Raw genomic sequence first — 12,146 nt, 5'->3', positions numbered from 1 at the left:
TTCTTCAAGAACTATGAACTATATGGTTAGGTTTTACTGCTCATAGATGTTCAACAAGAAACTATTGTAGCAGTATGTGGAGTGTCGCCTGCTAACTTGCTCATAGATGTTCAACAAGAAACTATTGTAGCAGTATGTGAAGTGTCGCCTGCTAACTATTAATGAGGCTTATCGAAGGTTACGTAATAGTGCACTGGCCATATAACTGTGTAATAATTGGGGGTTGTGAACAGTGAAATTAAAGTACTATGAAACACAACTGTGCACCTGTTGGCTACATGATTTACAATAGTCTCTGTCAGAATCCACAACCCATTTTTCAGCCAGCGTAGCAACACAGTACGACGACATCGAGGACAACAAACAATCAACAAATGAAGAAAATAAATACAGGTGGAACTGCCACATGTTATAAAGCATGTCTTTGCCACACATACTATACATGTAGTCGTACTGTAATGTACAAGTACATTTGCAAAACAATCCCTAGCCTAGTACGCAAAACAACAATGATGGGACACACTATTTAACAGCAAGTTTGCTGTAATCGCCTGCTAGTTATATCTAGATTCTTTGCCGTGCTGCATGTTTTCTTGACCGTGTGTGTGTGTGTGTGTGTGTGTGTGTGTGTGTGGTGTTAAGAAGAAGAAGAAGAAGAAGAGAAAGAGGAAGAGAGGAGGGAGAGTGGGGGAGAGAGAGAGAGAGGGGGGGGGAGAGGGAGAGGGAGGGAGGGAGGGAGGGAGGGAGGGAGAAGAAGAGTGATCTTTGATTTGAACTGGTTGGTTTTTAGGGGAGGAAGAGAAAAGACGGGTTTTGTGCTAGGCTTCTCCACAGAATTTTAGTGGTCAATTCGGCATCACGACTTGCATGAATATCCAAACAAACATTGCATTGTAATTTGGAATAACACAGGCACTGCAATACTGTGTGTATGCACCGTCACTGTGCAATCAACATTCAAGTGAGGTGTCTCACTTGCATGAGAATATACATAATGGATGTTTGAGTACAGATTGTAGAAAAACGGTTGATGACATATGGAGGTTTGGGTCTGGCCATGGTTCTTGCATGGACAGCCTGATGGTAAGGTGACTGCTCACGATAACTGGGAAATCTGGGTTCGAGTCCCAGCCACGCACAGATTTTCATTGCTACTACTGATGGTTGTCCATATTCACAATTGTGAATACATTTAATACAAGTCATTTTGAGTGAGTTACCTAGTTTAACTACCACCCTTTCACCAGTAGAAGTGAAAAACAGGAAATTTATGGAGGTACCTTAATTAAAAATGTTCAAATTGCTGGATGTTGTAATTCAACAGACAGATAATATCCACAACTGTAAAAACAAACAAAGTCAAAAAGTATCCCACAGAGTAAAACAGAATAATATTACAGGTGCAGTTCTGATTTTGAAGTGGATGATATGGTATTGGTTACGGCTTATCATCTTAATTCTAACATAAAGAAGGAGATAGATAAATTTTTTTTGTAGGTATGATGGTCCTTATAGAGTGGCAGACATTTCAAACCCAAAGATGGTATTGCAAGCAGATGCATTTACTGGAGGGAATATAGGACTATACAATATTGGTATGATAAAAAGACTAACATCTTTAAAAAGAAGGAGGAGGAGGAGGAGGAGGAGGAGGAGGAGGAGGAGAAAGAAAGATCTCAGAGTTGGCATTCTTTGTGAATTTGTAGTTGACTCCTACAAGATCCCAAGTGCATCATTGACTTTTTTCCGTATTTCATTTTCATTCGCGGGCAAGTGCTCTACCGACTGAGCTACCCAAGCACAACTCACGCCCCATCCTCACAGCTTCCCTTCTGCCAGTACCTCATCTCCTACCTGTCAGGACGGGGCGTGAGTCGTGCTTGGGTAGCTCAGTTGGTAGAGCACCTGTCCCCGAAAGGCAAAGGTCCCGAGTTCGAGTCTCGGTCCGGCACACAGTTTTAATCTGCCAGGAAGTTTCATATCAGCGCACACTCCGCTGTAGAGAGAAAATTTCATTTGATTAAACCTCTTACTATTCCACACACCTTTCAATAGTTTCTTTCACTATCAGTATGTATCTAAATCGATACACACACTTATTCTTTACTTTGTTTGGCAAGAATAATAATTCTGTGTTTATATGAATGCCTATTCGTTAGTTATGAGAAACTCTCTAAGCTTTTTCCCTTTAAAGTGATTCCACTGGTTATTACATAGGGACAGTAGGACTCTTACTTACTTATCTATATGCATCACTGATTAGATGGACAGAATTGATAGGCAGTGTTTTTCAAATCCCTATGCATTCTAACATAAGCAACAACCAAGCTTTTTAAGTTTCTTTTATTTCTTTGATGGTTGTTTGTGATTTTTCTCCAATATAATTATTATTTCTCCTACTAGTTTCCTTCTCTCCATAATGGTTCAAGTAGATTGCTTATTATCATTACTCTTCCTCGCGTCTTCATTCTGCCCATAACAGCTAAGATGTCGAACTGAATTTTCCCTGTTACATGTTCTATTAGTATCATTAAAGGCACGAGATGTGTTAGTATGGCTACCCTTAGCATAATGATTCTGCATTAATTTAATATCAACCCTCTTGGCAGCTTTCCCAGTACTTTTGGGTGGCATGTCTGCCTCAGTCCCAGCTCTCTTGGCAGCTTTCCCACTACTTCAGGGTGATCTCTCTGCAGTAGTCAGTGCCTGCCCCCCATAGTAATTGATTAAACCTCCTAGTACCACTGGGGTCAATATGACCCCATAAGCACATTTGAAATCTGTATCTCCCTTGTTTTCCAAACGATTATTTTCAAAATTTATGACTGTCTCAGTAAGTTGCTTGTATGCAATGACATATTTTTCAGTTTTACATTTACAACATCTTAAAATTTATTCATGGGCTATGCACTGAGTACGAATGGAGTCAGCATGACCCCAATCTAAATTTTTGTTTTGTTTCTTGAATGTAACACTACGGAAACAGAATGATGAACGTTACGTGTAACAGATGTTATACGAAACACCTGCAACAATGAAACTAACATTTCCCACTTATTATTTATACCCATTGTTGCCTTTTCTTGCCTCAACGTTTGAGTAGTGCTGAAATACAAGCAATTTTGAATGGAGAAGTGGAATGAGGAAACATACTGCCTGATGACTATGAAGTAATTGATGCTATTATTCGTGGAAGTGTAAATCAACTGAAGATTCTGATGAAGATCTTGCAGATTTGGAAACTCTACTTCTTGAAGTTGCTGACATCTCAAATCAGAATGTTTCCAAGTAAGTATATATAATCTATCATATGTTTGCAGAAACTACTTCTACTACTACTACTACTACTACTAATAATAATAATAATAATAATAATAATAATATGTAAGCACACATGTAAAATAGTAATCCCATTTTTTTCAGGTCGAGAAATGGAAATGAAATACGGGGAAAAATCCTGTTAGATTACATGGGAGACAGCCAGCACGAAATATACTGAAGTGGCTCCAGGTGCCATGAAGCATAGTGTAAGGAACGTAAATACTGTGCAGTCAGCATTTGAATTATTTATGAAAGCCAGCATTTTCCAGATTATTTTGGAATGGACCAACATAGAAGGTAACATTACTTTCAGTAACAAATGGACAGATCTTGATACAGAATTTGAATGCTTTCTTGGCCTGCTTATTCTTGCGAGATTGTACAAAGGTCACAATGAGGGCATAGTGAATTTATAGAACAAAGAGCATGGCCGACCTATTTTCAATGGTTCTATGGTTGGTTGGTTTGGGGTATAAAGGGACCAAACTACTGGGTCATCAGTCCCTAATAGTTCTACAGCTAGCAACTGCTTTACAGAAACATCACACTGTATACAGTTTGACGATGCTCAGCACCAGCGACAGAATTGTAGCTCTGATAAATTGGCTCCTATAAAGGATTTATTTGAACAGTGGGTAAGCACATTACATGCTCCATACGAACCAAACGAGAATATTACTGTTAATGAACTAATGGTAACTTTTAGGGGTAGGTGTCCATTTTGCCAGTACATCCCATCAAAGCCTGGAAAGTATGTTATAAAGACATGGGCTGCATGTGACAGCACTAATTACTATGTCACACACCTGCAGGTTTACACAGGAAAGGGCGAAGGCCAGCCTAGAGAAATAAATCAGGGAAAAAGAATGGCGTTAGAACTGACAGAACGTTTGTCTGGGAGGGGTTGGTTGGTTGGTTTGTGGGGGTTAAAGGGACCAGACTGTTATGGTCATCGATCCCGTCTGGGAGGGGTAGAAATATCACAACAGATAATTTCTTTACGAGTTTGGAGTTGGCAAAGGAACTGGAATGGTAACAAATGATGACTGTTATGAACACTTTAGAAAAAGTCATTGTGAACTATCTGCAAAATTTATCAAAGCAAGGGGAAGAACTGCAGCTTCAAGTCTCTTTGGATTCCAGGAATCAGCTACAATAACCTCCTATTGCCCCAAAAAATGGTAAGATAATGGCACTGCTGAGTACTATGCATTTCAGAGAGGAAACGGGTGATGGTGAAGCAGCAAAACCTTTTATAATCCAAGACTATAATGCAGCTATGTCAGGTGTAGACACAATGGACAAGTTAGTCAAGACCCACACCACAAAACGTATGACAAGAAGATGGCCCATGGCTATTTTTTATAATACTTAGGATATTAGTGCCCTAAATGCTTTCATAATTTGGCTGGACTCAAATCCTGATTGGAATAAAAAGACAGACTACAAAAGAAGATAATTTGTTTTGCAACTGGGAACAAGTCTAGTGCAGAAAAACAGAAGTCAGCACAGCAAAGCTTCTCTTCCTCGTCCTCCTTCAGCTAAAGCGCATCGGGGGAAAAATGTGGACGGTGCTCTCTATGCGAATGTTCAGTGCATAGAAAACATTCAGAAACATGCAGAAGATGCTTTTCTTTTGTCTGTAAACAACATTCAGAGATTCTTTGTTTTAAATGTAAAGAGTTGCTATGTTTTAAATTTAAGGATCTATAAGATCAAGAATAAAGACAAGATCTGTAAGTGCTTATATACATAGTTTACATGGTTTCAATCAGTAATGTATGCTTTTATGTAAGTTCATTAAAATAAATAAAATACAGCCAATATATCCCGTGTTAATTACTTGGGGTAATATTGACCCCAGCGGTACTCACTGTAAAAAAAAAAAAAAAATTCTGGTAGTAGGAGGGTTAAGATTGTTATTCTTTAGGTTTACGGCCTGTGCCGGTTTTGACACTTCTGTAGCTTGGGCCTTCATTTTGCAGCCATATGGAAGTCTTACCTACTCAAGTGATTGTAGTGCACTGGATCACAATGCAAACCTGTTCCTGATATTATTAGTCTGCAATGGGATACTGGTGTCTAGATGCAACTGAGTCATCATTTGGTAATTCTATTTTGGGTTAACTAAATATATGAAGGCATTACTGGATAAGACTCTGATTTGAATTTCTGCTAATATATGCTATTTAATTTTTTGGGGAGGGATTAGAAGTCAGTAGGTGTTTACTGAGGAGGATGTGTAATCCACACTGGTTGATAATAGCAGGGTGCTGAGATCATTTTTCTGGGCCTGTGGCAATGAAGCTGATGGTATCCATTCTATAGGATTGATGAAAACCTCTATCCTCTGGCCCACCAGCGAAGTCCATCATGGAGAGATATCTGGCTTTGGGGCTATAATCTTTTGTTCTTCAATCTTAGCATTCTTGATCATCCTTTTCCTTTCATACTTCCCTTTCTTTTTATTCTGAATTTATTTTTCCCTCTGTCCATATCCACATATTATCAATCTGTTCATATCCACATTCCACATATTCTCAATGCGAGACCCTTCCCTTTCCCACTTAACTTTCAAATCCATTATTGGAATTGGTTGGGACTACAAATTCACCATAAGAAATGGTTCTTGCAAGTACAAATTGTATCTCAAAACCTTAATTGACAAAAGAAATTGAGTAAATGGTAACAAGATACTTTTGGAATTTTATACTGCATAGCTTTGGATTGTTAATACATGTTAATGATATGCTGAAATGAGGAAGAAATAGTCAAATAGCTCACCATTAAAATAACAGTTATGATGCACTAACATAACATTTGTGACATACTCAGACAATTGCTAAAATAATATTTGTGACATGCTAACATGACTGTTAAAATAATATTTATGACACAATAACATTATTTAATAATTAGCAAATCAATGAGATGATAACATGACAAAGTTTGCTAGCTACAATGGTATAGGAGTGAAGTAACATAAAGACATAGAGAGAGCAACAGATGGCAGGAGGGGCACCTGGGGGGGCAGGGGCCTGAAGTTTTGAGTTGTGTTAGTTTTAAACAGATTGGTGTACCCAAATACACTGCCAGAAGAAGCTGCAACACCACAAAATAATTAATGTAGAGTAATGAAATTGCAGGAATACTGTTGTCTATAGTCCATTTAAAATTACTTGATAGTTGACGTCTGTCACATCAGCCGCCAGCTGCAGCTCTTTTATAGGTTACACACAAGCATGGCAAGTCACTTCACAGATGTTGTTAATGCATAATGCACAGGAATGTTGGAAATGACTGTCCCAATGCAGGTCAGAAATGGGAGATGCTCTGTCAACAGCTAATTTTAAGTGACCAACGACTGAAGTGTGGCAAGAGACATGTTTTGTACACCTGAATTTAAACTCATGGTAACCACAATCTTGTGATGCGTAATGTATCCGAGAAAGTAGTGGTCAACAATCTGTGGCAGAACTAAGATCATGATCACTTTGTTCGAGGCCATTAAAGCTAACCTCTACGAGCAAACTCAAGACAGAAAAAGTTCAGTTTCAGTGCTAAAGGCAAACTGTAATTTCTTGCTATCACTGGTTACCTGAAACTATCTTAACTGGTTACACGAGATGCTGCATTGCCAACCGATGAGCACCTGGTTGCTGATTATAGATGACACAGGCAAATTCCAGATGAAAAAAAAATTACAGGTAGAAAAATAAGTGCAAATGAACCAGTCAATACAATGCTGAGAATGAAGTCGCAAATAATTAGAAATAAAAAATTAAATTTAAACCAACTTATTTAATAAAGACGATAATGAAACTCTTTTGATTAGACTCAGAAACAAAAACATTTCACATTTGACAAGCTTCAAACCTACAACCTTCACCATGACAGGTTCATACATTAACTGTTGCGCTAAACGACAATGTTGAGATAAGTTTATTTTTTATTTTTGGCTGTGATCACCTGGTCACAATGATGAATTGCAGCCTTCAGAACCTCTGTTTCATGCAATGTTATGAGAAGCTTATCTAATTTACGCAGATCTCTGTGACTATGATAATCGCATAAGTGACACAGAATTGTGTCTTGTGTGGAAGTATCCCATTGTGTTTAGCCAGCACTGGGTATGAAAGGTGTATTTCATTAGCATCATTGTGTGTGTGCGTGTGTGTGTGTGTGTGTGTGTGTGTGTGTGTGTGTGTGTGTGTGTGTGAGATTTGTGATGTGGTTATCATGTATGATGAAATATGAAACAAAATCGTCAGAGCCATGAATTTGGATCCAAGAACATCAAGAAAGAATGCTGGATAAAGAATTAGAAGTGAACTGACCAACTGTTCGCAGTCTGGCAATGGCAAACAGTTCAGGCATGACGAGCGCTCTGATTGGAGAAAACAAGCTCCAATGTGTGAAGTATCAAAATCAACTAATTTTAATCAGACTATAGATAGCAAATTTAAGCGAGTAACATTGCAAGATCACAGATTGATGCAAGTAAGAGATAAGCCATTGCAAATGTGGAATGCTGGGACATTAATAACCGGTTTAACTGCAAAAGTGTTTAATGCAAGCGTGTAAATGCTCATACATTGTGTTGTACAGGTGCCGGTTGTCAGTTTGTGGGTTGGAGTTCCATGCCTATTGCACTTGGTCTGTCAAATACATGGACAGTTAAATGCAGCTTGTGGATGATGATGTAGTTGTCCAATGCTGTCCTACATGTGCTCAACTGGAGACAGATCTGGTGATTGAGCAGGCCAAGACAACATGTAGACAGTCTGTAGAACATGTTGGATTACAAAAGTGGTGTGGTGGTGAGCATTATCCTGTTGGTAAACGCCGCCTGGAATGCAGTTCATGAATAGAAGCACAACCGGTCGAATCACCAGTTACTGCTGCTGCAGATGCAGTATGATGCACCATAGCTGTAAGCCAAACATTATGGTTTTCTCTCTTGGAAGTTCTATGAGGCCATACAGAATCCAGTTCTTTTGCAGCTGCCAGCAGTCACGTACAGTGGCTACATTCCTGCCAAGTCTTTGTGCAATATTGCAGAAGGAACATCCAGCTTCTTGTAGACTTATTACACGACCTCATTCAAACTCAGCGAGGTGCTGATAATGGCATCTTTGTTGCATTCTTGACTAACATGAACTCACCGTGTCCAATCCCAAGTTAACACTCACAACCATTAAAACGTGTATTTAGAGTAAATCTGATTTGAGTCTTCGTAGCCATGCTAGTATCGCCTCTCTTATGTGACTGGCATGAAATTTGAATTGACATTATCTTTCAGATGTAGAAAACACCTACCAGCTTTCATTTATGTCATGAAACTACTCCTTGATGTCGGGAAACTACTCCTTGATGTCGGGAAACTACTCCTTGATGTCGGGAAACTACTCCTTGATGTCGCGAAACTACTCCTTGATGTCGCGAAACTACTCCTTGATGTCGCGAAACTACTCCTTGATGTCGCGAAACTACTACTTGATGTCGCATTTTCTTTTGAATCAGTGTATATGTGATATGGTAAAACATAGGGTAGGTGTACCAAGAATAGAGAACCTACTACTGCATTAATGGGTTAGGAAATAGATTTAAGGATGATGTATCAGGGTGGCCCCAAGTTTCCCCAAGTGAAATTCCCTGATTTCCAGACAAGTTTTAGCATTTTTCCCTGGCAAATTTTCAGATCTCAAGCGTAAGTAAAGACGTAAATTGGGAAAAAAAAAGGGGGGTAAGAACTTCTATATTTCTCCCCCATGTGAGCAAAAATGGGATTGAGATTGGTAGGTCTGATTCATTAGAGATATCCACAGAAATTACCTACGGTTTTGGCCCATCGTGCAAGTCCACTCGTGGTCAGCTATTCATGTGTCACAGACACCATGTTGATGAAATGAGACTGTGTTGATCAATCCATGCAAAAGATAACTTGCACAAATACCCGGAGAAACAATACTGATTAGGATAGGTAGAGACTCGCCATAAAGATGATCACTGAGCCACAGACAAGCACATAGAAAAGACAGACACACACTCTCACAACTAAATTTTCGGCCATGTCCTTTGTCAGAAAACAAGAGCATACACACATTCACACAGTCGCAACTCATGCAAAACATGACTGCCATCTCCGGCCACTGCATCAATAATCTCTGAGAATCAGATCCAAACAAACCAGTCCTCACGTCTCCCTGCCTCTCGTCAGCAGCTGCTAGGCTACTGGCAAGAAGTGGTGGCAGCACTGATTGCAAGCTGAGGGGAGTGTTAGGAAGGGGAGAAGCAGCAAGAATGAGGGAATAAAGAAATGCCACACGTACTCAGCTGTGCCCAGTGAGCGACAATCATGACAACTCAGTAAACAAACCATTTCATCTACTGAGACAAAAGAGAGATTTTTCCAGTGTTTTCAAATTTTCCTATTTTCCTGTCACATTTGAAATTCCCTGATATTCCCCGATTTCCAGAACTTGTGGCAACCCTGTGTATATATAGGGACAGTATCCCTGAAGAGAAAATAAGGAAAGTTAACAAAACTATTCCACCTACAATGTACAGAAAGGTGAAATACTCTTAGACTTCAGGAAAAGTATAATAATTCCCATTGTAAGAATGTGGTCTTCACAGGTGTGAATTTTACGAATTACCAGTTTAATAAACTACAACTGTAAGATGCTAACTTTGGGAAGATCAGTTTGGGGTCCAGAGAAATGTAGGAACATACAAGGCAAATCTAACACTACAGCTTATCTTAGAAGATATATTAAAGGATGGCAAACTTATGTTTATATTGTCTGTAGACTTAGTGAAAGTTTTTGACACTGGTGACTGGAATACACTTTTTGAATCCCTGAAAGTAGCAGGGATAAAATACAGGAAGAGAAAGATTACATACAACTTGTACAAAAACCAGACACCAGTTACATGAGTCGAAGGTTGTGAATGGGAAGCAGGAATTGAGAAGTGAGTGAGGCAGGGTTGTAGCCTATCCCTCCAGTTATCGAATCTGTACATTGAGCAATCAGTGAAGGAAATGAAGAGATTTAAAAAGGAGATAAAGTTCAGAGAGAAGAAATAAAAACATTCCGGTTTGGTGGTGACATTGTAATTCTGTTAGAAACAGCAAAGGATGTGGAAGAGCAGTTGAATGGAATGCATAGAGTCTTGAAAAGAGGTAACGAGATGAATATTAACAAAAGAAAAACAAGGGTAAAGGAATGTAAGTGAATTAAATTAAGCGATACTGCAGGGATTAGATTAGGAAATGAGACATTAAAAGTAGTAGATGAACCATATCATTTGGACAGCAAAATAACCAATGATGGCTAAACCAGAGAGGATATAAATCAGACTGGCTATAGCAAGGAAACCTGTTCTAAAAGTGGGATTTGTCAACATCAAATATCCATTTAAGTGGCAGGATTCTTTTATGAAGGTATTTGTATTGAGTGTAGCCTTCTATTCACGTGAAATGTGAATGATAAGCAATTTATACGAGAAGAGAATATAGAAGCTTTAGGAACATGATGATATAGAAGAACACTGAAGATTAGTAGACTCATGTAATTGTTAATAAGCATCAGTATATAAATAGCACGTGAATAATGACTGAACAAAGTGAGTGTGTAAATCAAGAATCATTTGTGAATTTATTCAGTATCATAACCTCTAACAAATCCTGTATGTAAATTTATGCAATTCACAACATTCTGAGTTTTAGTCAAATGACTCTAGCTCAATTATAAAGCCATGCAATGTGTCTTATCATCATAAAATTGCCACATACTATATGTAAAGTATAGTTACACAGTGCTTGTAAAAGCCTTACCTTCTGATTCTTCCAAGAGTGTGTTATTGATGCTCAGTGAGGTCTGATTAAATAGAGTAGAAGCAGAATCATTACTGTCAGTTCCTGTAAGGGTATCATCCAACTGCCGTTTTATTTCACTCATGCTTAGAGATAGTAGATGGGATGATTGATCCTCTGGAGGAAATTCATCACTTTTTTCCCATGATCCATTGCCTCTCTTTAATAGGGCTATGTTTTCACCCTTTAAAAAATGATGGTATATAATTAGCTTCATCCACTACGTCCTTGAAGCACAGAAGCATAAACATCACTTGCACATGAAAATCACTGATATATAATATGTGACTAATGTGAATTTACATAAAATATATGGATGTAATTGTTAAAATGACTATAGATCACACAGGCATTTCTTTCAGTAAAATTCATAAACACTAACACTATTTTCACAGTTATATTCTAAACTTCTTATTTCAGCATTAATTCTAAAGTATTGATCAAGCAGAATGGTGTCAACTATGAAAAAAATTTGAACACAACCCATATCCCTATACGATTATTTACTGGTTAAATCTACAGAATGAATAAGGAATCAGGCAATTTATATTGATCTTAAAACACAAAAACAGAACATCAGTGTTCTTAACAGTAAACACTGTACATAATTTAACAACTTTTCTGTTCCTTCTTACAGTTCCACAGATATGACAAGACCGTTTCATACTGTCCCTATGGACTGACTGAGGAGTGAATGAAATCAGTTCTGGCTTTGTTGCAGGAGCCATTTTCGTGTGTGTTTAAGATGGTTTAAGTAAACCAAAGATCATCAGTATGAATAGTTGTAGACTTCAATCTTCCCACTTCAGATTACATATCGGCTGTCTTAAACTGTGCCATTGGAGTCAGTTTTGAAATTACAGTTTAAGATATTAATATTTTTCCCACAATTAACTCAAATATCTGGAAAAAAGACATTTACATTGTTTATATTAGCCATATCACA

General features: G+C 38.2%; 1 protein-coding gene across 1 annotated transcript in view; it reads right to left on the bottom strand.

Annotated features, from left to right (window-relative positions):
* Nucleotides 1-12,146, bottom strand: part of LOC126485140 (kinesin-like protein KIF14) — a 251,822-nt gene that overhangs the window by 31,096 nt on the left and 208,580 nt on the right. The window contains exon 16 of the mRNA XM_050108803.1: nucleotides 11,162-11,384. The gene's annotated coding sequence lies outside the window, so the exon portion shown is untranslated. The remainder of the gene's footprint in view (nucleotides 1-11,161; nucleotides 11,385-12,146) is intronic.

The sequence above is a fragment of the Schistocerca serialis genome, chromosome 6 (assembly GCF_023864345.2).
Source record: "Schistocerca serialis cubense isolate TAMUIC-IGC-003099 chromosome 6, iqSchSeri2.2, whole genome shotgun sequence".
Lineage (NCBI taxonomy): Eukaryota > Metazoa > Arthropoda > Insecta > Orthoptera > Acrididae > Schistocerca > Schistocerca serialis.
The sequence above is the reverse complement of the archived record's forward strand: the minus strand, read 5'-3'. Positions and strand labels throughout refer to the sequence as shown.